We start from the raw sequence: 25,633 nt of genomic DNA, 5'->3' as shown, positions 1-25,633 counted from the left end.
TTTTAATTATATTCAGGATTTGAAAATGGATACTTCAAATAGAGGGAAACAACAACTGAACCCTAAAACAAAAAAGCTTTTTGAGGCTTTGGTAGAAGATCTTCAGCTAATTGATGCATGGCGTTTGCTTAATCAGACGGTTCATCAATATACTTGCTATTCACGCCTACATCAAACTGCATCCCGAATTGATTTTTCATTGTTGTCGCGCTCATTGGATCTTAGAGATGCAGATATTGGTGTTAATGCCTTTTCCGATCATTCTTATGTTCAAGTTAGCATAGAAATGTGTTCTTCTAAAAAGAGCAGGTCCAAGTGGCAGATGGACCGCCTCCTTCTTCAAGATCCAGCATGACTTGAAGAGTTTAGACGCTGGCTACAAGATTATTTTACTATTAATGAAGGGACTACCGATATGTTTTCTGTCCTGAGGGGGTTTTAAGGCCGCAGCCCGCGGGCAGATAATAGCTGCTTCCGCCAGGAAAACTAGGGAACGTTTAGGACAAATCGCACAGCTCCAGCAGTCGTTTGGCTATGCTTTTTAAACTTGTGGGCTCCACATATCGGGCTCAGCTGGAATAGGCCAGGAAGGCATTAGGAGATTTCTTTGTCCTAGAAGAAATAAATAGCTCTCTGACATATTTCCAGAAGGTGTATGAAGAAAGCCAACTGGTTGGAAAGACATTAGCTTGGTCAACTAGGGCTCAACAAGAATCTGCTTGTATCGTAGAAATAATAGATCCCAAAACAAACACATTAGTAACTGATAGAGCGGATATTCCTCGAATTATGGGCCATCATTTTCAACAGGTATATACCACCAAATATCTGGTTAATCGGGAGATGATTCAGGAGTATTTTGCTTCACTTTAAGTACCAACAATATCTCAGAGTTTAGTTACGATACTGCAGAAGAGAATTACAGAAGCCGAGATATCGGCAGTTATTAAGTCTTTTGCCGGAGCAAAAGCTTGCGGCGAGGAAGGAATCCCGATCAAATTTTGTAGAAGTTTTACGAAGGAGCTGACCGCATTTTTGGAAAAAGTATTTGATCATATTAAAACTGGTGGGTCGGTATCTTCCGAATTTAAAAGAGCAATAGTAATTAGCTTTGTAAAAAAGGGCAAACCGTCTAATAATTTGAATTCCTATTGACTTATCAGTCTACTAAACGTCGACTATAAAATTTTTATGAAGACTTGGGTACAGTGATTCACTTCTGCAGCTAAGGAAGTAATTCACAGCGATCAAACAGGGTTTATAGCGGGTCGCATGATGACGACCAATACTCGCTTCTTGATTCAAGCTCTAGAATATTTTAATATCAATAAGACACCTGCCTATCATGATGGTAGATGCAGAAAAATCCTTTGATATAGGTAATTGGGACTCAATATTTTTTTACTTTTAGATTTGGAATCCCGTCTTCAGTAACAACTATGCTTAAAAACATCTACCTTGGGGCACAGGCACAGATAATAGTTAATGGGGCCCAAGCAGGGTTAATAGATTTAAATCGTGGGACCAGGCAAGGTTGCCCCTTATCACCCCTTTTGTTTACTGTTAGACCTGGCATCATTGGCTTGAGTCTCTCCTCCATTTTTTCTGTTTGCCTCCACTGTTTTACGATGTTTTGCTGGTACAATGCTTTGGGCACTGTGCCACTGCTGATCAGTGCCACAGTGCAAGTGCTCCCTATGTTAAATTGCTGTATTGATTGAATTCCATGTTTGGCTTATTTGGTTTACTATCAGTCCCTAGTCTAGCGCACCAGGAGTGCCAGGGCTTGTAAATACAAATGCTGCTCGTGGGCTTGCAGCACATGTTGTGCCACCCACAAGAGCGGCCGAGTAAAAGTATGTCTGAGGGTCTGCCATTGCCAGACCCACGTGCAGTCTAGTACTGTCACGCTGACTGCCAAGTACACCTACTTGCCAGTCCCTAAACCTTCCCTTAACTTCATGTTAGTCACCCCTATGGTAGGCCCACGGGCAGGGTGCATTGGAAGTATAAGGTAGGACAAGCCTGACCAAGTTGGCATGTCCTAATAGTGAATTACAGCCATATTCGTTTTTCACTATTGCGAGGTAACCTGCTCTCCATTAGTTAGAATGGGCCGCCGGGATTATTAATGCTATGATCCTAGCTGGCTCGGGGAGCATGGTGCAATGTCGAGTTTGGTATCCCTGCACTCGGGGTTTAATTACGCATCCGTTTGTGTGGATGGTTTTTGGACTCTGGGTTTGAGAATAGCACTTTTAGAAAGTAGCTATTTCTTGTCTAACTATTTCTGGTTTCTGCTGGTTTGGTGTGGTGTGACAGGAGCTGGGTGGCTCCAGAGGTCTGAGTGAGTCATTGTGGGATGAGTGGGACATTTGCGTTGAGGGTAGGGGGGGAGTAGTTGCTGATAGCCTGCCCTGCCTGATACAATGCTGGCTCCAGCTCCTGCCAGGCGACTGATGGCCCTGTGCCTGCCATGGGCGATCCTGGCCCCATCTCCTACCAGGAGGCCGATAGCTCTGCTCCTGCCAGTGACAATGCTGGCTCCACCTATTGCTGGGCGTCTGAGGACCCAGCCCTGCTCGGTGAATAGGCCAGGTGCCTCTGCCTGGCCCCATCCACAACAGACCTAGGATGTTGGGAAATTCCCCTGCATGGACAAAGGGATCAAAGCCAAAAAGGGGTATAAGAGAAGGACCCCTGAACCAAGAATTTAGATCACTTCTGACAAGGAAACCTGAACCAAGGACAAGAAGCCTGCTGATCCAAGGACTTGCCTACCCCTTCTGCCAGTGTGCTGTTTGCTGGGGGAAATCCTGCAGTGCTTCTTTATTTTTGCCGAGGAACTAGGAGAGAGGAACTGAGTGTGTACTCTCACGCTTTGCTAAGAAAATCTCCAAGGGTTGGAAGAGTGCCAGCCTCCTGTTGAAGTCACAGGGCTAAAGGACTTCATCTGCTAAAAGTGCTTATTGCTGGAACTTGAGAATCCAGCACCTCTGAAAGAAACCAGCAATCTCGACGCCGACGGACGTCGCCGAATCATGCTCGACATCGTGAGTAACGGCTCCAGTGTTCCTCGACGCCGGCCGCCGGGCCCGATCGACGCCAGCAGCAACGCCAGTGAGTAGTGAGTTCGGCTCCAGCTCCAAGGGACCTCGTGTCTGCACCGCTGCTGATCGCATCGACTTCGTGCCCTCTCGACGCCGTGAGCGCTGCTCACTCTTGCAACAGCATCATCGACATCGACGACTACTGAGGCCTGATCGACACCGACGACGCAACGCCGGATTGCTCGACGCCGCTGACCATCGTGTGCTTCATTTTCCTAAGGTACTGTGTTGTTGGGGGTCCGTGTGACTCCGGGCTCGACGTAGCGTTCCTCGCGGTCGACGCCGAACCCCTTTGGATTAACTTTGCCTCGACGTCGTGTGACTCCCGTGTGGGTTACATTGTTACCAAGAACTGTGTTTTCAAGAAGAAGAGTGCTTTTGTTACTAAAGACTTTGTGCTAAGAAGAAACTACGCTTGAACTATTATTTTCCCTTCCAAGAGTATTTATTAAGATTGTGGTATATTTTTGTCGTTATTTGGTCTTGTGCTAAGCCTTATATAAAAATCCTTATTTTTATAATACTACTGTGTCGTGTCCATTTGTTGTGTATTCACTTTATTAGTGTATGTGGTCATAAATGCTTAACACACAGCCTCTGAGATAAGCCTGTCTGCTCTGCCAAGCTACCAAGGGGGTGAGCAGGGGTTATCAAAGGGTGTGATCCCCTTGCCCTGACTAGAACAGGTGTGTCCCTATTTGTCAGAAGTGCATACCTCTGCCAACTAGAGACAGCCGGTTCTAACATTTACCTTTTTTATTGAACCTCTTGCTATTAGATTACGAGCTAATAGGAATATTAGAGCCCAGATCGATGGAATGGCGAAATTGAAACTTTTCGCTGTTGACGCTATTTTATACTTAGCTCCAGAAAAATTAAATCTGCAGTCAACTATGGCAGAATTTAGGAAATTCAAACAAATAGGGGGCTATAAAGTTAATCCCTGTAAAACTGAAATTATAATGTTAAACACCGGGCTTGAATGCCTCCCAGTAGAGTTAACACAACAGGCATTAAAAACCGATTCCATCTGGCATTTGGGTTTTTACGTCACAAGTCATTATGGGGAGTTGGTTAAGAATAATGATGAAGCCTCCAGTATGAAGATTCAGAAACTGCTGGATAAATGGACTAATCTTCCTTTAACTTTAATAGGACGTGTGGCACTGATTAACATGTCTATTTTACCTCTTTTGATATTTCTTTTTATTAATATTCCGGTAAAGGTTAACGTTAGCTTTTTTAAAGGGATCGATTCTATGATTAGGCCATTTGTATGGAATAAAAGGACAGCTAGAGTTAAGCTGCCAATTCTGCAATTAGATACTCAGCTGGGTGGGTTGGCACTTCCAAATATTCGTTTATATTATGATTAATCATTTTTTGATTATGTAGCATGTTTACTCTCTAAACCGCATTAGGTCGACAACTTCTTTGTCAACAAAATGATTCAAGAGCTGGAACTCAACTTCCTACTTTTTTAAAGACATCCAAACTCCCAAAGAGAACAAGATATAATACGCTAGTAGACTTTTCAAATAGACTTCGTACTATTTTTAAACAAAGAAATCCCTCTGTTTTTTTTCTCATTAAAATTAACCGAGTGTCGAGATTTAGGTTTATATATTCATTCTACTCAATTGAAAAATGGAATGATTCTGGCTTGGGGACAGTTAATCAATTTGGTATTCAGGGCAGGTTGATTACTTGGGAAGAAGTACAGGTCAGAAGCCTGAGTCCCAATAAACCTTCTTTTTTTGAATTTGTTCAAATTATTCATTTTTTTAAAAAATGTAATCTTATTTTTCATCACCCCCAAGGAAGAATTGCTACTGCATTATATATTTCAAGACTATCTGGGGTGGGCAATTGGTACCGTTTAATAAACTGTCAAGACAAATCTCCTTTGGTTTTTAAGATGCTAGAGAAAGTTGCAGTTCAAACACAATGTGTTTTTTCTTATCAAGAATGGCAAAAGATTTCAACCTCAGGTAATAAGGCTTTGAGAGCTGCTAACTATAAAAGAATGGCATTTCTTGCCTACTGGATGGTATATTATACCCCAGGAGCATTAAACAAAATATATCCAGAGGGGCAAATAGCTGTTTTCACTGTGGTACGCTAGCAGAAAGTGGATGGCGGCATACTTTTTTTTCTTGTCCCAAGCTGATCATTTTTTGTGAAAAAATATTTGCATTATTTAATAGGGCGATTAAGAGAATGTACAAACCCTCAGCAGAAGCTGCTTTGTTCAAGATAGTTACTAGGGAGGCTATACTATCGAAAACTGAGGGACTTTTTTTTGCTATTGTTATGTTGGTTGCCAGCTCATTAATTTTACAAAACTTGAGATGATCGGAAATACCTTTGTTTGAGAAATGGTTGATAAAGATTAAACTAACAAAGCGTTTTGAAGAAGCCTATGCCTAACAGGTGGAGGCAACTAAGAAATTTTCGCAGGTCTGGGAGTATTTTGTTGATTGTTAATTTGATGATGGTTCTTTTTTTTGGTAGGTGCTATCAGTAATCAATAAATAACGAATAAGGATTTAGCATTTTTGTTTAAGTTTAAAGTATTTGTTAAATGTAAATATTGGTTGCTTCTCGCTGGCTCTGCTCAATAATTTTTTTTGTTTTAAAGAATTTCAAGCTGTTTGCTCTTACAATGCTTGTTTACAATGGCATGGTCAAAAAGAAGAAACAAATAAAAAATGACCGCTGTTATAGCAACACCTGCATGTCCAGTTGCCATCCTGGAATGCGTTTTATAGGAAAGAAAAATAATTTCAAAATGACTGCACACAACTCTGCTTACATCATGATGTATTGGTGGCCATTTTGGATTCTTTTTCAAGTTAAATTTCCTTTTCTAAGATGGACGATTGCTATTTTTTAATAGTACTATGAAAACAAGCATTTGCAGTGCAATAGGTCTCGCATTAGGAACGTTTGAGCTATTGGTCTTGTAAATGACACATTTTTTATTAATGTGTTGGTTTTGAAAAAAGCCAAATTAATAGCTTTGTCATTTACAATGCCAATACTTTTAACTTTTGCAAATGTGACACCTATAGCATTTGTAATGCAACATGTTTTGTATTTACGTGACTTAGACCTATTGATATTACAAATAACAATACAATGGCTTTTAATTCTTTTAAATAATTAATACTTAAATAAAAGTTATTGTAATTTATAATGGCAAATGCTTAAACTTTTGTAAATAACTTTTGTGAACATTATGTTCAGTGTATTTTATTGTGACGAAAATCCAAGAAAAGAAGTGAAATATTAACATCTTTTTGTGACATTGGTAATAAAGCTTGAAACATTGAGAGAACATATTTGAACCAGTGATGGAGGGTGGAGTTGGAGGGTGGAGTTGGAGGGTGGAGTTGGAGGTTGGAGTTGGAGGTTGGAGTTGGAGGGTGGAGGGTGAAGTTGGAGGGTGGAGTTGGAGGGTGGAGTTGGAGTTGGAGGGTGGAGTTGGAGTTGGAGGGTGGAGTTGGAGGGTGGATTTGGAGTGTGGGGTTGGAGGGTGGAGTTGGAGTTGGAGGGTGGAGTTGGAGGGTAGAGTTGGAGGGCGGAAGGTGGAGATGGAGGGTAGAGTTCGAGGGTGGAGTTGGAAGGTGGATTTGGAGTTGGAGAGTGGAGTTGGATTTGGAGGGTGGAGTTGTAGTTGGAAGGTGGAGTTGAAGGGTGGAGGGTGTATTTGGAGGGTGGAGTTGGGGTTGGAAGGTGGAGTTGGAGGGTTGAGTTGGAGGGTGGAGTTGGAGGTTGGAGGGTGGAGTTGGAGTTGGAGGGTGGAGTTGGAGGGTGGAGTTGGAGGGTGGAGTTGGAGTATTGAAAAGAGACTGTTGTGGTGATAAGTAAAGATTACACATTCGATGTAATGTAGGGTATAAATATCCTTATTGTATGGAGGCGAGCTTTCCTGAAGGATAAGCATGGACCACACAATACAGAAACGAAAGCGTAGCATTCATAGTGCATCAAAACATAACATGTTAAATGACGCAGCAAATGTGCCCTTCAATCAAGAGAGACCTGTGGAAAATCACCTGCGGTTGAGGAACAGCAGAGACACAAACCACGACTCTTCGGCTGCGCTTGTCAAGATCGACAACATCCCCCTGGGGCGAGGTTCGTCTGTTCGAGCCGGTTTTGCATTTTTTTTGTGCAGTAGAGCCCCTATACTTACCTATGCCCTTTACTTCATAAATAAATATGAAATACCATGACAAAGGGGTGTGGGCGCAGACAAAGAACGGAAAGTGAGAAAGGAAAATGATGAACAAACAGGAGAACACAGAGTGAAAGGGAAAGAGAACAAGCCTCGCAGGGCAGCAGGGGTGCAATGTCGGCAACCAGTTGAAGCCTGAGCAGAGGAAAGGCAGTGCTGGGAAGGGGGCCGGGCACGAGCAGATGGTCCTGTTTATGACCTGCAGAGCGCGTGAAGTGGATTCTGGCAAATGGCTTTGATGTTTATGAATGAATGTGAGACTGAATGAGGGCTGTCGGGGTAAGGTAGGGTGGGAGGCTGCTTAGTGGCAGTTCACTTTCCTCTGTTTTGGTCCAAGTGAAGGAGTCTGGTTAATTTAACGATGCAAGCGCACCCAAATAAGAAGCATTTAATAGGAGCAAATAGGTCGCCGTGCTGAAATATGTTTGGTCCGAGTGAAGGAGTCTGGTTAATTTAAAGATGCAAGCGCACAGAAAAAACAAGTATTTAATAGGAGCAAATAGGTCTCCGTGCTGAAATATGTTTGTTCCGAGTAAAGGAGTCTGGTTAATTAAAAGATGTAAGCGCACACAAAAAACAAGTATTTAATAAGCGAAAATAGGTCACTGTGCTGAAATATGTTTGGTCCGAGTGAAGGAGTCTGGTTAATTTAACGATGCAAGCGCACACAAAAAACAAGTATTTAAAAGGAGCAAAAAGGTCACCATGCTGAAATGTGTTCGGTCCGGGTACGGTGGGCATGGGAGCGGCAGCCTTTCTTTGAAGTCTGAGGCGGCGGGCATGCGATAGGCTGGCAGCACTGTAAACAAGTCTTCGGAGGAGGGCTGATTCTGCGGAGCGAGTGAAGTGGCAAGCTCTGGCATTGCGCAGAGGGGGGCGGGGAGAGCATTCCTTTGAAATCTGAAGCTCTTGGCAATGCTGTGGCGGGTCTGCCGAGGCTCGGGGAGCAAATGGCAAGCGCGTGCACGGGGCACATGCACTGTGCGTAATCCGCCTGCCAAAGCCCTCTTGGTAAGCTTTCTTGATGCATCTCTATATGTCTCGAGCTGCAATGCACAAGCGCATTGGCAGGTCGAGACCTAAAAAGGATGTGTGTTAAACCAAGCATAACAAAAGAAGCGAGCGACCCAATAGCAGAGTGCAGAAATAATTCAAAAAAATAAATAAAGAGCAAGACGTAGTTGGAGAAGTGGGAATGAATGGACTAGAGAAAGGCAAGTGGCCTGGTTACAGTGAGCAGATGTCAGGGGCTCGGATGATCAATTACTAAAACATTTTCTAAAAAAAGGTATTAAAAACCGATGGTTCTCCCCAGAAGGGACTTTTACCATGTTGTGTGGTCCTGCCCAGTCATATTCAACTCCAGGTCAGCGATTGGCGAGGTACTGTCAAAGGATGGTGGACCTCACTCTGAGGAATCCTGAAAGACCGGGGTAGGGCCCAGGTGAACGCTCATTGGTGGACATGGGCCCTCATCTGGCCAAAAGAGACATAGCACCCCTCTGAGATGCAAAGCAACCCCCCAACATTGCAGAGTGGTACTCTCTAATTGCCTGGTGCTCTAAACTGGAAAAATGAATCAACTAGGCTAGGGGTTGCCTAGAACATGCACTGCAATTTGGGGTCGATGTTGGACCTACCCTGGACTTCGTAACAATCTTTGTAATGGTTGATGAGACCACTCTTGTAACGATTCCCCCTTTTCAGGGGTTATGTTTGTGGAAGGCAGCGATTTGTATGAACGAAGGCTAGTTTTCCGATGTATCTGTGAGGTACTCCTTTATGGAGTTGTGGTGTCTTGCCAAGATTTACAGCTATTTTGGTGCACTCACCATCGTTTTTAGAAATGATGAGAACATCTTTCCTCTGATTTTTGAGAGAGAGGAGTGGTTCACTGTGTCGAAGGACACGGAAGAGTCCAGGGCAATGCAAGAATCACCTTTGTAGAAAATATTAATGACCTCATCAACTATTTTTATAGTTACACTTTCAGTGCTGCGTCCTGCTGTAAGGACAGGCTATAGTCTTGCTCATACCAAACATCATTACATTCTAAGAAGAGTATGCATTGTATTTCCACACAGGTTTCAAAAACTTTGGCCAAGAATTATGGATTGGATACTAAGCAGAAAGCGCTTGGTCCCCTGTATTTTATTTTAGAATAGGATGGTCTTGGTCATCTTTTAAACAATCTGAGTCTGTTCTTTGGGTAGGGCGATAAACCTCAATGTTAAATTACATAGGCACTCCAGACAGCTTTGGAGATGTCCACGGTTCTGACAATTTTTAAGATAGCAGTGGCACGATGTTTTTCTAAAATGAATGTCCGAAGTGGAATTTTTGCAGGTAAACAAACTATGGAGCAAGGTTCTGCTTTCTTTCCTAATTCTTAGATGGCTATGATCAGACGTATGAGAATACTATAATTCTTTCTCATTTTTAACATAGTAGAAATTAAAAAAAATAATTTATTACTGTCAATCTGTTTTAAGCAATAACCTTGACTGGATATTTGTGTTTATTTTAAGTGTAATGGTATGTTATACAGCATCCGACTTAGTCTTCGAACCACAGGCAATAAGCTAAACCGTAGCTCCTGAACGGAGGTACCCGAGGAGTGAAACCTGAGGGACCAGATGCACATCTTTCAATTAAAGACCCAGAATTTAGATAAGTAGTAAACACATGCAGTATCACCTGTGAAACTGATCATTTGTCCCTACAACGTAATGGTCTCAGAAAACACATCAGCAGAGAAGGAGCGAAGTAAGACAAAACAAAAGAGAGAGAATGTGGACAAAACACAAGAAAGGAAATTGAGAGGGGTCCCTACAGGGGTAGCAGAGCAAGAAATAGACCTGGAGGAGAGTTGGCGGGTAGGTCCTGTGTCATGGCCACAGGCCATCCTGATGGAAATTATTTATCAGGTTCATTTATACAGAATAAATGCGGAATCTGTAAAGTGAAAATCAATTAGATCAATATGTGGCGTGTAATCTGTTGCACACAAATAATTACACCGACTCGCCGACTCAGAGATAGATGCATATTTTCCTGAAAAATAAAAAATACAGAAAACCTTCTTTTCTTTACATTTTATTGAGATTGTTATCTATCACGTGTTCTAATTGCAGGTGGTACAGTAATTACGGCGATAATTTTAACATTGCTTCTTCTGTCAGAGCGAGTTAGGACTTAGGAGCCCAACTTTAGAAAGAAAATAAAGGTGACTTCTGACATCAGCATTCACAAGAAATTTTATTACAACATATTTTTGACTACATTAACTTTCTCAGAATAGGAGCAGTGCGAACAGGAAATCATCAGGATATATCTATAATTCATACCTATAAGTCCAAGTTCAAAGAAGAGCAGCCTCGCCGTCCTCACTCGCTCAGTCAAAAGCAGCCTGATTTCTAGATTCCAGTGCTTTGTATGTTTGAAAGCCCATGCAATCATTTTGCCCCATATAACTCCAGCAGCCTTCCTATTATTCACAGATCAGGTGAGGACGAGAGACACCCGTGGAGGAGACAGGAATGATTCATTCATTTATTCAGGACAGTCCCAGCGATGGCCTACCCCAGGGATGACCCTGGCCAGCGCCTTCTGCTTACATGAATTATTGACTTATAAAATGAGAACCGATGCATCCGTTCCATTTTTTCTATATTGCCCATACTTGAATGCGCAGAAAGCATTATGCAAAGCTTATCGACCTCAAAATATGAAAGTTGTAGCTACCTGTTTTTGAACCAGTCACCCAGAGGCAGCTTTTACATATAGCATGCAAATTAACCATCTTACTGGCTGTGTTATCCATGCGCGACTACTTCCCCGCCTGCTTATGGGAGTTAGTTAGTCCCATGAATTCATTTTACGTGCCCTGCTCGCATGTGCCCCCATAAGCACTAACAGGCCCCCTCCACCCTTGGCATGGCCCGGGCCCGCAGTACGTGCCATGAATGGTAACGCGCATTTCCACTCTGCATTAATGGCCTGTGCAGTAGTGCCTGGGCCTTCCGCGGAGATTAACTTGAATTTAATGTCCCGGAGAAGACCGGAGAGAAAAGACTTCCGTCTCCTTGGCGACCACGGTACAGACAAAAAGCCGTCTCGAGCTGCCTCACTCCCTCAAAGGTCGCCCGAGCTGGTTTTTCACGCCTGGGGCTCTTTTTCAAGCTAGCGAGCCGGGTTTGTGTTGTCACGAGAGCTGCCATCTTGTCTTAAGTGCAGCCATAAATGTAGCAATGACGATAAAGAAGGCTGAGGCCGCTGGAGAAGTGACAGGTGCATTCCAGGACAGACCGCTGACTGGCAGGGTGGTTAAACTGGTGCAGTCAGTCAGTCACTCACGCATGAGCTACAAAAACTAGCTCCTTTCGTTTTCTTCTGGGATCTCACTGATTGTTTTCGAGCTCCATTTATTGTTCAGAAGGGCACGCGTGGAGGATTCTTGTCGAGCCTGCCCCTTCAGAAAGCATTATTTTGTCATACATTCTCCAGATTTCCAAAAGGGACAGTCCTTTTGTGTCGCACTAGTTTCAAGTACCTTACGCCCTCGTCCGATCTCTTTGTACCATACGTGCCAACAGACAAAAGTGCCTTTTATGTAGCTTTCTCCCACCGGAAACTGGGAAAAAACATTCCCTTGATCTTTTTAGATTTTTTTTAAAGCTCATTCTCTCTTCTTTGCACATATTGGTGTGTGTCTGAGCCCCATGTGGTTGTTGATGGGCCCTCGTCTGATCATCTTTAGCACTGGTTTTCAAACTTTTTATTGCTGCCCACCCCATCTAAAAAAAATCATCAAAGACAAAAAAAATTTCCTCATTGTTATTCTATTAAATTTGCAGCCTGGACTCCCTTAAAGTATAAAGTATCCACAGTGTAAACGTTTATCAGATAGGGACTTTAAAGGTTATTAGAAGCCCTCGATGCATCCCCCCCCCACCACTTGGACACCTACTGCCAGTCAGGACATGAGTGAAAAAACGACATTGGCTTGTTACAAAGAGTGTCACTGTCACTCTTCTGTTTCACTAAAAACACAGGACTGTTTTAAGCAGGATATTTGTCTCAGTTCTCTTGTGAAATAATAAATGCTTCTCTTGGCACCCATTTGAGATCTATACAGCCCCCTCCAGGGCCAGCCCCCCCCCCCACAGTTTGAAGACCCCTGGTCAATAGTGTCTTGAACCCTATAGATTCTCTTAGATTTCTTCTATGGTGCCTTGTCAGGTCTGAATTCTGGAACACCAGATTACTAATATCCCTCAAAATGCTGATATTCAGACCTATTCCACCACTACTTTGCTTCACTCGGACAATCATGATTGCAAATGCGTTTGCCCAAACACGCTTTGACCACCTTAACTTTGCCTACCTAAGCCACGCAACCAAGTCCATCCATCGGCTTCAAAACATTCAAAACACTTTGGTGAAGATTTCTTTTATTCTTAAAAATTGACTCAGTCCCCAGCTACCCCCAACAACTTCACTGGCTTCTGGGGAAGAAATAATATTTTTCTAAAACATCTAGTGTGATATAAAAATGTGTCACGGGTTGGCCCCCATATTTCTTTGAAGGAAATTAAAGAAATATACACCAGCAAACAATCTCGGATCCTACTACAAGGCTCAATTTAATGTCCTGCAATTGAAGTTCAAGAAATGGGGAGACGGAGCACTGAGGGCACGGAGAACTATGATCCGGAACCAATGCCACTTGATAATTTGCCACCAAACCCTCCCATGGTGGGCTGGGCCTTCACCAGAGAGTTCTTCAAAAGTTCTCCCTCTTGTTCATGGATTTCATGTGCTCTCGAATTACCGGGACCCTGATGTACAGGAGCAGCCAAAACCTTCAGTGCCATGAGAGTTCCATGGCTGTGCCCTCTCTAGTTCCTGGGAACAGATCGCACACTTTCTCAGGGTATTTTGATAATAATGAAAGCCTTTAATTAACCCCTGAGCTATGTAGTTTCACCCTACCCCCTAAAATGCCTGGGAACAGGCTGCAGTAAAGCCTATGATTGGTCTGTAAACCACAAAAGATGTAATCAAGTCCTGCTAAGTGAGCAGGCGTTTGTACGAAACCTTTCTATATTGTTGCACGCGGTACACCGCCTACCTTAATAGTACATGGAAGCCTAAGCTATTGTATAAAACATGCCTGTAATTTTTCTATTGTTGTGTAGGTATGAAATCACAAGTAACCTTTAACAAGAGAGCAATATACCTTTTCTACTGGAATAGTTCATTATGGTTGAAATGTGGCATGACAATGCCTCTGCTAGAGACAAGAGTTAAACACGGACACCCTCATTCTGAAGTCCTGAGGGGGTTAGTAACAATCGGGCAGATGTGGGACACATGCCAAGAATTGGCAGATATAGCAACTGAACTATTTAGAGTGTTGTGTGTGTGTGTGTGTGTATATATATATATATATATATATATATATATATATATATATATATATATATATATATATATATATATACACATATATAAAATCACCCCTGAGTGCTCTGAATTGTTTTTTAATTGTTGTGAAACAGAATGGGTTCCACCCCGTCAAGTTCGGCAAACCTTGGTGGGGTCGAGTTAATGAATCTATTTTGGTTGCATGAACCGCAGCTGTCAGACTCTGTCAGCCAAGGAAGGCCGTGGATTATACAAATCCAGGATGTCCAGGTATGTAAGAGACACCTGCAAAGACCCTGCAAACATTATCCAGAGTAGGCAAGGGGCACTTGCACAATGATTGGACTCCAACAGTGAGATCATCGAGTCGATGAAGCGGTAATTTCGACACGGGGACTGTGAGTGGTATTGTGCATTGGAGAACAGCATGTGTATTGGACATTAAGGCCAGAATATTAATAAAATAATCTCACTTACCTGTGCGAACTATAACAACAAAAATGTTGCTACTCACAGTAGCGGCCCATGGTGGGAGTGCTGCCGGGCACTGACGTGGGGCGGGGTTGGGACAGGGTGGGGGGTAGTATACTACGGATTACGGCCAAATAGAGGTAAGTCAACATATAAATAAATAAAATGAAGTTTGTTGCGCACGCTGCAGCGCATCTGTATAGCCTGAGAGAAATTAAGTAGTTTGCCTAGAATCACACGACGTTGAATCAAACATCAAGGCCAGGATTTGATCCTGGGCTCCCAGATTCCAAAGTCAGAAGCTCTAGCTGCTAGGCCACATTTCTAGGCCACACTCTAAATATGTGGATCAAGACCTAAAACATTTTTGGCAGGTGTCACATATTCATCAAACTCAAAATAACTATGTACGTCTTGAAGAAATATGTAATTTCCACTGTTTCTCCTCCCACTTCTATGGACATTTTACCAGTTCAACGCTGGGAAAAGACTCAGAAATATTATATTATAATAGGAATTGGGTGGGATAATCCCAACTTTCTTGTTAATTGCTAATTTCTCAAGGCACATTAGAGGACAACTTTGGTTGTTCCCGCTCTCTAAATTACTGAGACTAGTGTTCCTATGTAACTTGTATTGGAGCCCTTAATTGCTAATTAAACAATTAAAGGTACAACTTGTTTTTCAGACCCTATCTTTAAAAAATATAATCCTGAAAAGCCTCAACCCATAACAGTTCAAAGCAAAATGTTTGATTGATGTTTATTTAGTGCACAGCTGAGATTCAATTCAGGTAGCCAAAATCTACCTCTGGTTTACTCACACATTATGAAACACAAAAATACCTTTAATACTGACATCCGTTAATTAGTGTCAGAGTGTGTGTTGAACGAAATTATAAGCTTCTTTCTGATGTGTCTATTTTAGCATTACAGATACCACATTTATTTTACATTGTCTGCCACTCGAAGATCCCTTTAATTAGGAGGAAAGACCAAGGCCAAGGATTTAATAATGTAAGGGGATGCGGACCATGTATTATAAGGAGTTAAGTACTCCCTTGCATACGCATGAATGAATTCCAAGTTGCTTTTAGATTCAGTGACTGTATAAAGCAATCTGGTATTTTGATGTTCCTGTATATAGTTACTGAGCTCCTTAATGACTTTCAATCTATACTAATATAATAAAGAGAGAGCCCAAACCTTTGAGGCGGGTAATCTCAGGAACCACAGCACCAATCACAACACCCAATACAGCGTTGGAAAGGGCAGTTGCAGCAGAAGGACATAGGCTATGCAGATGCCAACCATACACATTTAAAAGGTAAAAAAACCGAGCCAGCAAAGTAGTCCCTTGTGGGTGTGTCTGCGTTGTGCTGTGTACGTGTGCTGGGGGTGTGACAAACGCTGGGGGCGTGTGGTACGTTCCGCCCTTCATGCCATGTCTCATATTGTGTGCTAATCCCACCCTGCTCCCTTTAAATACCCCTGCACCCCTTAATCATAACCCGCCCTTACTCCTTAAAATACCCCAACACCCTTAAACACTAACCCATCTTAACCCTAAAAATACCCCTGTAACCCAAAACCCAAACCTAGCCCTGAAACCTATAAATACCCCTGTACCTCAAACCCCACACCTACCACTGAACCCTAAAAATACCCTGTACCCGAAAACCCAAACCTAGCCCTGAACTCTAAAAATACCACTGTACCCCAAAACCCAAACCTACCCCTGAACCCTAAAATACCCCTGTACCCCAAAACCCAAACCTAGCCATGAACCCTTAAAATACCCCTGTACCCTAAAACCCAAACCTACCCCTGAAGCCTAAAAATACCCCTGTACCCCAAAACCCAAACCTAGCCCTGAACCCTAAAAATAACCCTGTACCCCAAAACCCAAACCTACCCCTGAACCCTAAAATACCCCTGTACCCCAAAACCGAAACCTAGCCCTGAACCCTTAAAATACCCCCTGTACCCCAAACCTAGCCCTGAACCCTAAAAATACCCCTATACCCCAAAACCCAAACCTAGCCCTGAACTCTAAAATACCCCTGTACCCCAAAACCCATACCTATCCCTAAACCCTAAAACTACCCCTGTACCCCATAACCCAAAACTATATCTGAACCCTTAAAATACCCAAACACCCCAAAACATATACCTCAGTACCCCAAAACATATACCCCTATACCCATACTTACCTTATCCAAACATTAAAAAAAACATGCTTTTACCATTCCTGCATATATAATGAATTTTGTTTTAAATGTATGCGTGGTAAAAGCATATAAAATGTAATGCCATGCGTTATAATGGCATTGCGGAGTCATGGTACTTTCGTAATGAAAGTATGCGGAGTGAAGGTATGCGGAAAGAAAGTTGCGGAATAATGGGTGTTTACCCTCCCCCGGTAAGTACATTGGTGGCACGGCGGCCCACATCTCCAGCAACATACTCATATTTTTTCACAACCCATTTGATAAATGCACAGGTCTCTCTCATTGATGAACCAACAACAAAAACTCTGTACACAGGGCGAACACTTGTGTCAGTTACTACACTAATAGACCAGTCCAAATGTACTGATACCTATTATACACCCCCTCAGTTTTTGAGGGGAAGAATTCACTGCACTTCGCCCAAAAAGTTTCCAAATACACATTAAAAACGGCCAATCTTCCTTGACAGATGCACAGAACAACACGCTGTCTGACACATCCCGGTCAGTATCAGGTACCCACACCGTCAGTGTTGGACAAGGTTCTACTTAGAAAAAATGTGCGAGAACCGAATGACACCTCACGGAAACACCACCAACGGGGTAACTGGTATGTAATTTCCAGACAAGCCCCTGTCTCATCATCGGTAGTCACTCGATTCTCAAAGAAAGAGGAAAAGTAGTGTCCAAAACAAACAACCAAAACGTGTAACAAACAGTGGAAGCAGAGAACATCTGCTCGTGACAGACATACAACATAAAAAAAGTGCATAAAACACAGTATCCAATTCCCTTCACAAACTTTATTCATAGGGAAGTGAATATCTGCTGTCAAGATAAAAAGGCTGGTAGCTATTCTTGCATACCATTACCTATTGCCAATGCCGACATGTTTCACTGCCACAATGATTTTTGCAGATTCATCAGGGCTGCACTATATGCTGCCACTCCACTCTTGGACACTTGTTCTGTGTTTAACTGTCAAGGAAACATGCACAAGTTTGGGCGAAGTGCAGTGAATTCTTCCCCTCAAAAACTGAGGGGGTGTATAATAGGTATCAGTACATTTGGACTGGTCTATTAGTGTAGTAACTGACACGAGTGTTCGCCCTGTGTACAGGTTTACGTTTGAGTGGACTGTCAAAAGTGACTGTCCTAATTCCCCTCTGAGCTCCCATATAGAGTTGACTCTCTCATGGATGGCCAGCACCGACATACAATTTTAGACACACCTCCCACCACAAGTTCTAGAATTGCGAACTTTAGAGCTGGGGAGCTACGTTTGAATCTCGGCATCAGCTCAACATCCTGTGATTCCAGGCAAATAGCTTTGTCTTCCCGTGCCTACAACAAATGAATGTGTTCTTCTGTAATGTCATGCCATGTTGTCGAGTTCGCGCTATATAATAGTGTAAGGAAAAATAAAGTAGGGAAACTCAAGTTCACACACTACTGAACGCGCACTCTTAAGTGCATCAGCAGTGCACTGTGAATCAGAGCGTTTCACAGGCCTGTCACAGATAATAAATGCTATCAAAACGAAATCCTACAAAACAATATACTACTGGCCGTCAGCAATTCATACCCGGACAGCGTCGGGACGGGCTGCTAGTATCTCTATAACATGCAGAAGGGAGTACTTTATCAGTTATATAATGCTGAGGAGAAGGGAGCATTAGCATTAAATTTCAGCAGGTCAACAAATGACAAACATATTCACCTCACTGTGACAGCTATACTGTTCAGAAATAGGGGGCACTGGTACTTCCAACAACCAGTCTACACATCTCAGAGAGAGAGTGAGGTGTGTGGGGGGAAGGGGTTTTCTGGACTCCCACCAGCAGCCTTCCACTGCCTAGGCTCACGGCTATATCTTAGCCATTGGCTGGTTCTTTCCTGGTCTGTATTTAAGACTATATGAAATGTGTTCCCTTCTTCTTTTTGTAAGACTGAATAACCAGGAAGTGGTGATGGTTTACTCTTCGCTTGGGCAGATGACCGTTTAGCAGTCAAACATTTATCCTACAGAGTACCCATGTATATTTCCATAACACATGCCCACTAAAAATTTGAGAACAGGTCTTAAATGACATAAAGATACGTCTTAAAATGCCCAGAGCCTTGCCACATTCACAGTAGCTCCACAGGCACCACCAGCCTTCCTGGCTTTTGAATGTGCATACCTCAAGCAGCACAGAGTATTGTGCTTCTGCGCCTTTTGAGTGCCGTTTAAGCACATAGATCCTGCCAGTTCCCAATGTATATTTGCTTTCAACGTGGCAGAATTTGTATGCACTTTCTCTCGAATCAAACCCAGCCACATTGTAACAAACATTGGTGAAGCCAAGAGGTCTGAAGTTGGCGCCTGCCCTTTGTCTTTGGCAATTTTTGCTTTAGTCTGTGATGACTTTTGCCAAACTGCACTGTTGGGGAAGCTGCCAGTCCTTTATTAACCTAAAAAATGGCAAAGGCAAAAAAAGTTTTTGTCTCAAAAGAACTCCCATTATCATAGTAATCCCTGACACTGAAAGGAACTACTTTGTGTGGGTGTGCTTCTTGTGAAAGGGCAGCATGGCATAACTCACAGTGAAGTCAGCCAATGGCTGAAGTGAGCTGACCCACTGCCCCATGATACATGCTGGAAGGGGAGGTAGAAAAATGTGAATGTCAAGACATCAAACTAATGGGTAAAAGCTCTATAACTGATTAAGTTATAAAGATAATTTTCGCAAAATCAAAAGGTCCTGGCTAACGCCAGACCTACAAAATAAGCCTTTCAGTTTGGTGTTGGCTGCCAGTCGCTGGCCTTTGGTAATTGCTTTGTGTAATGTTTTTGTAAATAAGTATTACAGAGGGTTGAAAAGATAGATGCATAGAAAGACATAGATAGATAGATAGATAGATAGATAGATAGATAGATAGATAGATAGATAGATAGATAGATAGATAGATAGATAGATAGATAGATAGATAGATAGATAGACAGATAGACAGATATGTAGATAGATAGATAGGTAGATAGATAGATAGATAGATAGATAGATAGATAGATAGATAGATAGATAGATAGATAGATAGATAGATAGATGGATAGATAGATAGATAGATAGATAGATAGATAGATAGATAGATAGATAGATAGATAGATAGATAGATAGATAGATAGATAGATAGATAGATAGATAGATAGATAGATAGATAGATAGATAGATAGATAGATAGATAACTGAAGTAAATGGCAGACAAGAACACTAAAAGCAAACTACATAGGCAAACTAGCAGAACATACAGACTACAATGGTTTACAAGTATAACTGTAGTCCTCGATTAACATACATATCAGCATGTCATGCAGGAGCGTGGTTAAAATGCACTTCATTGCATGCATTTTATAACAATAGTAACTTTATAAAGAATAGTTTCCAATGGACACAATCAGGTTTGCTGTTAGATACCAGCATTCAGATAAAACAAGCACTAGCAAAGTCAATAGTTCTCGCAAATACCAGGGCTCTTAGCTTTGCCAATATGTTTTAGCTATGTTGTACACCATCATGGCTGCTGTGCAGCATGGCTTGAAGTTAGTGGGGTAAAGGAGAGTGGCATTGAGTTAAGTGTTGTAAAGTGAAGTAGAGTGGCCTGGAGTGGTGTAGAGTACAGTTGAGTGGCGTGGATTGAAGTGGAGTTTCATGGATTAGTTTGGAGTGGTATAGAGTGTTGTGGAGTATCGTAGAGGGAATAGAGTGTCGTAGAATGGGAAGGCATAGAGTGGAGTAGAGGTTGAGTGGTGTAGAGTGGAGAGGAGTGTCAGAGTTGAGTTGAATGTCATAGAGTGGAGTGGTATAGTGCCATGAATTAAATGTAGAGCAGAGTGGAGTGGCAAAGAGGAAGTTGCGTGGAGTGGGGTAGAGTATTCTAGAGTGCCGTAGAGCAAAGTAGATTGTCATATAGTGGAGTGGCATAGAGTGGAGTAGTGTAGGAGAGTGGAATGGCATAGTAGTAGAGTTTTGTAGAGTGGAGTGGCATAGAGTAGAGTAGAGTGGAGTGGCATAGAGTGTCATAGAGGGGAGTGGCATATAGTGGAGGTTCGTAAGGTGGAGTAGAGTAGAGTGGAGTAGTGTGTCATAGATTAGAGTGGAGTAAAGTGGCAATGAATGACATAAAGAGTGTTGCGTAGAGCATTGTACAGTGGAGTAGTGTAGCACAGTAGCATAAAGTAAAGTAGAGTGTTATAGAGTAGAATTTCATAGAGTGGAGTACAGTGTCATAGAGTTGAGTAGAGTTTAATGGAGTAGAGAGTCATAGAGTGGGGTATCATAGAGTGTATTGTCATAGACTGGCCTACAGTGAAGTGATATAAAGTACAGTGGTGCAGAGTAGAGAAGCCTAAAGTGTAGTGGAGTAGAGTGCACTGGTTTTTCGTAAAGTGGTGTTGAGTGCATTGGCATAGAGTGCAGTGATGGAGAACAGAGTGGAGTAGAGTGCAATGGCGTAAAATAGAGTGGCATAGAATCCAGTGATGTAGAGTGCAGTGGTGTAGAGTAGATTGTTTCAGATTAGATTAAAGTGGTGTAGAGTGGAGTGATACAGGATAGAGTTGAAGGGTACAGGGTAAAGTGCAGAGGTGTAGAGTAGAGTGGTATAGAGTGCTGTGGCAGAGAGTAGAGTGGTATAGAGTGCAGTGGCGTGGAGTGCAGTGGTGCAGACTAGATTAGAGTAGTGTAGAGTGATGCAGAGTGTAGTGGTGTAGAGTGCATTAGTGTAGATTGCAGTAGAGTAGCATAAAGCACAGTGGTGCAGAGTAGAATGTCGTGGTGTAGAGTGCAGTGACATAGAGTGCAATGTAGTAGAGTAGAGTGGCACAGAATACAGTGGCGCAGTGCAGAGTGGTGCAGAGAGCAGTCGTGTAGAGTACAGAGGCAGAGTAGATTAGAGTGGCATAAAGTGGAGTGAAGTAGAGCACAATGGTAAGTAAGTAAGTTTGTTTATTGTGCAATTAATTAAAACCATTACAAAAATTGACCATCTCTTATAAGCAATAAAACCTCAGTTCAAAAAAGGCTGATAGCCATAGTTAAAAACACTCGTTAAGATTGCGAAGAAGATCCACCCCCCGGCCTTGGTAATCCATAATCTTGTTTCTTCTATATGGTTGGCAAATATTAGCAGCAGTTCGTGAGATAGAATTACCCCCCTTATCAGAGTTTTGGCTGCAGAGTGATGACAGGCCGAGAGGTGCCGATTTAAAGTGCATAGTGCCGCCTCAACTTCCGTTGGTTTGTGCAAAAAATATCATATAACTAGCCTATTGATGATTTCCTTTGAGACTTATGTTGGACAGGCCACGTGAAGGGCTTGCTCCCTCCCCGCATGACAGGGCCCGAACCCGGCCCTCCAGGTGTTACCCACAGCAGCCACCCGCTCCCCGTCTCATACGGGACTCCTGCCCCCGGACATCTCTGCATCATGGGGCCGAATCACTTTCGGCCCCCTCGGCCGGCCTGGCCGCCATCTTGGACCCTGCACCACGAGGCCGCGTGGCCTCAGAATGACCCTAACCCTGGGCCTGGCCAGGCCCCGACATCCCGGCACCACCATCCACCCAAGAGGTGAACGGACCACTTGGCAGGTCAATGGGAGAAAGAAGTGTCGATGGCTCTCCCCCGCCAGGTGCCGATCGCCCCCAGCTCCCCCAGGCGCTGGCTCCACCCCCCTGCTGGGTGTCTGGACTCCCTCATCCTGGACCTCCCGACCTCCAAGTGCGAGGGTCCGGACATCAAAGGGCGCCAGGCCTATAACTGGGGCAGCTCCAGAGCAGGAAGGGAGTTGTATCCTGGAGTCGAGAGACGCAGTGAAGAACTCATCCTTGACGGACTACTGGCGCTGCCGTAGCCCTGCCTTGCAAACTATTCCCTTGCCTGCTGGCGCTGCCGCAACCTTCTGAAGCCTTCATCCTCGTCGGGACCTGCTGGCGTGGCCGCGGACCGTTTGTAACTACCACCTTCACCGGGACCTGCTGGCTCTGCCGCGGACCATCGCTATCATCGATCATCTCGGGACCTGCTGGCTCCGCCGCGGCCCGATCATCCAGAACGCCGAGCTCGAGGATTGTGAGCTATCCATCTTATCATCGCACCTACCAGATTGGTAACAAGACTGTCCCGCTACCCCTTTCCCTAACCAAGAGACTAGAATCGAGGGGACCCCTGAGTCCAGACCTCCTTGTACCATTCCACCGTACTTAAAGATTGCTTATAAAGAACGTTGAATCTTATCTTTGTGTGGTGTACATCTGTGGGGGGGGGGAAGTTACTCGTCTGTACGATCGCTGGAGACGGCTCTCCCCGGAGACCTCTCCCCTTGTCCTCGGCCGACCCTCCCGGTCCGTCTAACATTGGTGGCCAGCGGCGCGATCCGAATCAACGCGTAATCGTACAGAGAGTAGCTCACCCCACGACAAAACCACAATGTCAACCAAAGAGAGCGGATCCACCGAGAAATTCCAGATGGAGAAATTGGAGGAATACAGCCATCGTGAGTTGAAACAATTCTGCATTGAACTTGGTATCGCTACCACCGGTCTGAGTACTAAATACGATTTCAAGCACGCCATTGAGTCATGGGCAGAAACCGGGGCCGTCAGACCCCCGGACCAAAATGTTGCAGCATCAGAGAGGAACACCACGGCTCCCGAAGAGCGAAGAACGGGTCTCTCGCAGGAAGAGATCCAAGAGCGAGAAAGAAGCAGACTACATGAATTAGAAATGGCCCGGCTAAAAATGGACGGTGAACTCAAATTAGCCGAACAAAAACTGAACCTGGAACATCTGCGGCTCCGAGAAGAACGGGAAGAAAAACAGAGACAAAGAGAACTCGAAGAAAAGAGACTAGCGTATGAACACGAGCGCAAGCTAGCAGAAATAGACTTACGTAAGCAAAACAAAGAATTAGGAGTGACCGAGCAACCACGCACCCCGGGAGCGACAGACAAAAAAGTACACATCCCTAAGGATGTCGTTCGAGAGTATTTCCGAGATGACGACATACAACAGTGGTTCAAGGCCTACGAGATCGCCATGACCTCCCACCGGATCGATCGAAGTGACTGGGGAGCCGGTCTTTGGGGGAGGTTCGTCAATGAGGGCCGCGATGCCCTGTTACAGCTCCCAGACCACCTGATGACCTCCTATGACCACATGAAGGCTACCCTCCTCACCCGCTATGGGCTCACACCCGAAATGTACCGCCAGAGGTTCCGAGACTGCACCCAAATCCCGGGTACAACTTGGGTGGAGTATGTGAGCTATTTCAGCCGAGCCTTCGAGGGTTGGATCAAGGGAAGCAATGTAACGACCTACGAGCAGCTCTTTAATCTCATGGTGTGGGAGCACCTCTCTAACAACTGCTTCGTCGAGCTCAGGCAGCACCTCCTCGACAGTAAATTGACTGATCCACGGCAGCTCGCCGCCGAGGCTGACCGGTGGGAAATTACCCGAGTAGGCCGGAATGGGCCACAGGAACAGAACCGGAACAACCAAGGTCAGCACCGTCCCCGAGGAGGAGGAGGAAGCCAGGGACGAGGAAGAGACACCGCCCCGGCCGCTCCCGCTGCCAGCACACCGCCCCCGGCCAACCGGGGCAACACCCCGGTGCGCCCAGGGTACAGAGCCAATGTCACGTGTCACCGATGCCAGCGGGTCGGACACTACGCAAATGACCCGAATTGTCCACAGAACCAGACTCAGAGACCCCGCCAGATGGCTGCCGCCGCCCTGGGGGAAGAACAAATCTCCGAAGAACAAGAGGAGTGCGAGCAAGTACACCAGGAGTGGGAACAAGCCGCCATGGTTCTAGCGTGCCTAGGGGGAAGAGACATGGTCCCGCGGGCCCCCCTACCCGCCAACACCCGGAAATACAGTCAGTGGGTGAACATTAATGGGCGCAGGGCCGAAGCCCTACACGACACCGGGGCCAGTGTGACAGCCGTCCGCTGTCACCTGGTGACCCCAGAACAGATCCTGCCGAACATTCTCTGCCCCGTCCGTTCAGCCGACAATTCGGAGAGTCTGTGTCGGATGGCCTGCGTCCCCTTCGAGTGGGGAGGAGTCTCCGGCATGTTGAAGGTAACGGTCCGAGATGATGCCCCCGTGGACTGTCTCCTGGGGAATGATCTTGAGAGTTTCCCGTGGGCCGCAGTAGAGAGAAGAGAGCACCTGGGGATGTTGGGCCTCCCCGAATGGGCGTGCGTAACCACCCGGTCCATGGCTGCCCGTACCATCCCCCGACCCGAAGAACCTGAATGGCCGGCACCTCCTCCCCCGGTCGCTCCAGTAGAAGACACCGACCTTGCCGACCCTCCAGAGCAAACCCCGACGGGCTCGCTCGCTCAGGACCTTCCTGACCTGGCTCAGTGGCGTCAGGAAGGGGGGCCCACCCAGGAACAGTTCCGTCAAGAGCAGAAGACCTGCCCCTCCCTCGAGGGACTCCGCCAGCAAGCACTCGCCCAGAGCGCAGGGGATACCTCCGGAGCCCATTGGATCTATTGGGACAACGACCTGTTGTACAGTGAACAGAGAATCGCGGAGTCAGGGGCCAGTCGAGTGCTAGTGGTGCCCCTCCGCTTTAGAGACTTCTTGCTAAACCTGGCCCACGATGTCCCCCTGGCTGGTCACCTGGGTCAGGACAAAACCTACAGTCGCCTGGTGACCCACTTTTTCTGGCCCAAGATGAGGAACGATGTACTCAATCACTGCCGGTCTTGCCCCACGTGCCAGGCCAGCGGGAAGAGTGGCCGCAAACTTAAAGCACCTCTGCAACCTTTTCCAGTTGTCACCACCCCGTTCGAGAGGGTGGGAATAGACATTGTGGGGCCCCTGGACCCCCGTACAGCACAAGGACATCGGTTCATCCTCGTACTGGTGGACCACGCCACCCGCTACCCCGAGGCTGTTCCCCTGCGAACTGTGACAGCCCCGGTAGTCGGCCGGGCCTTGATGGGGATCTTCTCCCGGGTGGGCTTTCCCCGAGAAGTCGTCAGCGACCGAGGCACAAACTTTATTTCAAAATACATGAAGTCCCTCTGGCAACAGTGCGGGGTCACTTACCGATTCACGACCCCCTATCATCCTCAAGGAAACGGACTAGTCGAACG

The sequence above is a fragment of the Lissotriton vulgaris genome, chromosome 2_1, assembly GCF_964263255.1.
Source record: "Lissotriton vulgaris chromosome 2_1, aLisVul1.2, whole genome shotgun sequence".
Classification (NCBI taxonomy): domain Eukaryota; kingdom Metazoa; phylum Chordata; class Amphibia; order Caudata; family Salamandridae; genus Lissotriton; species Lissotriton vulgaris.
This window is presented reverse-complemented; position numbering follows the sequence as displayed.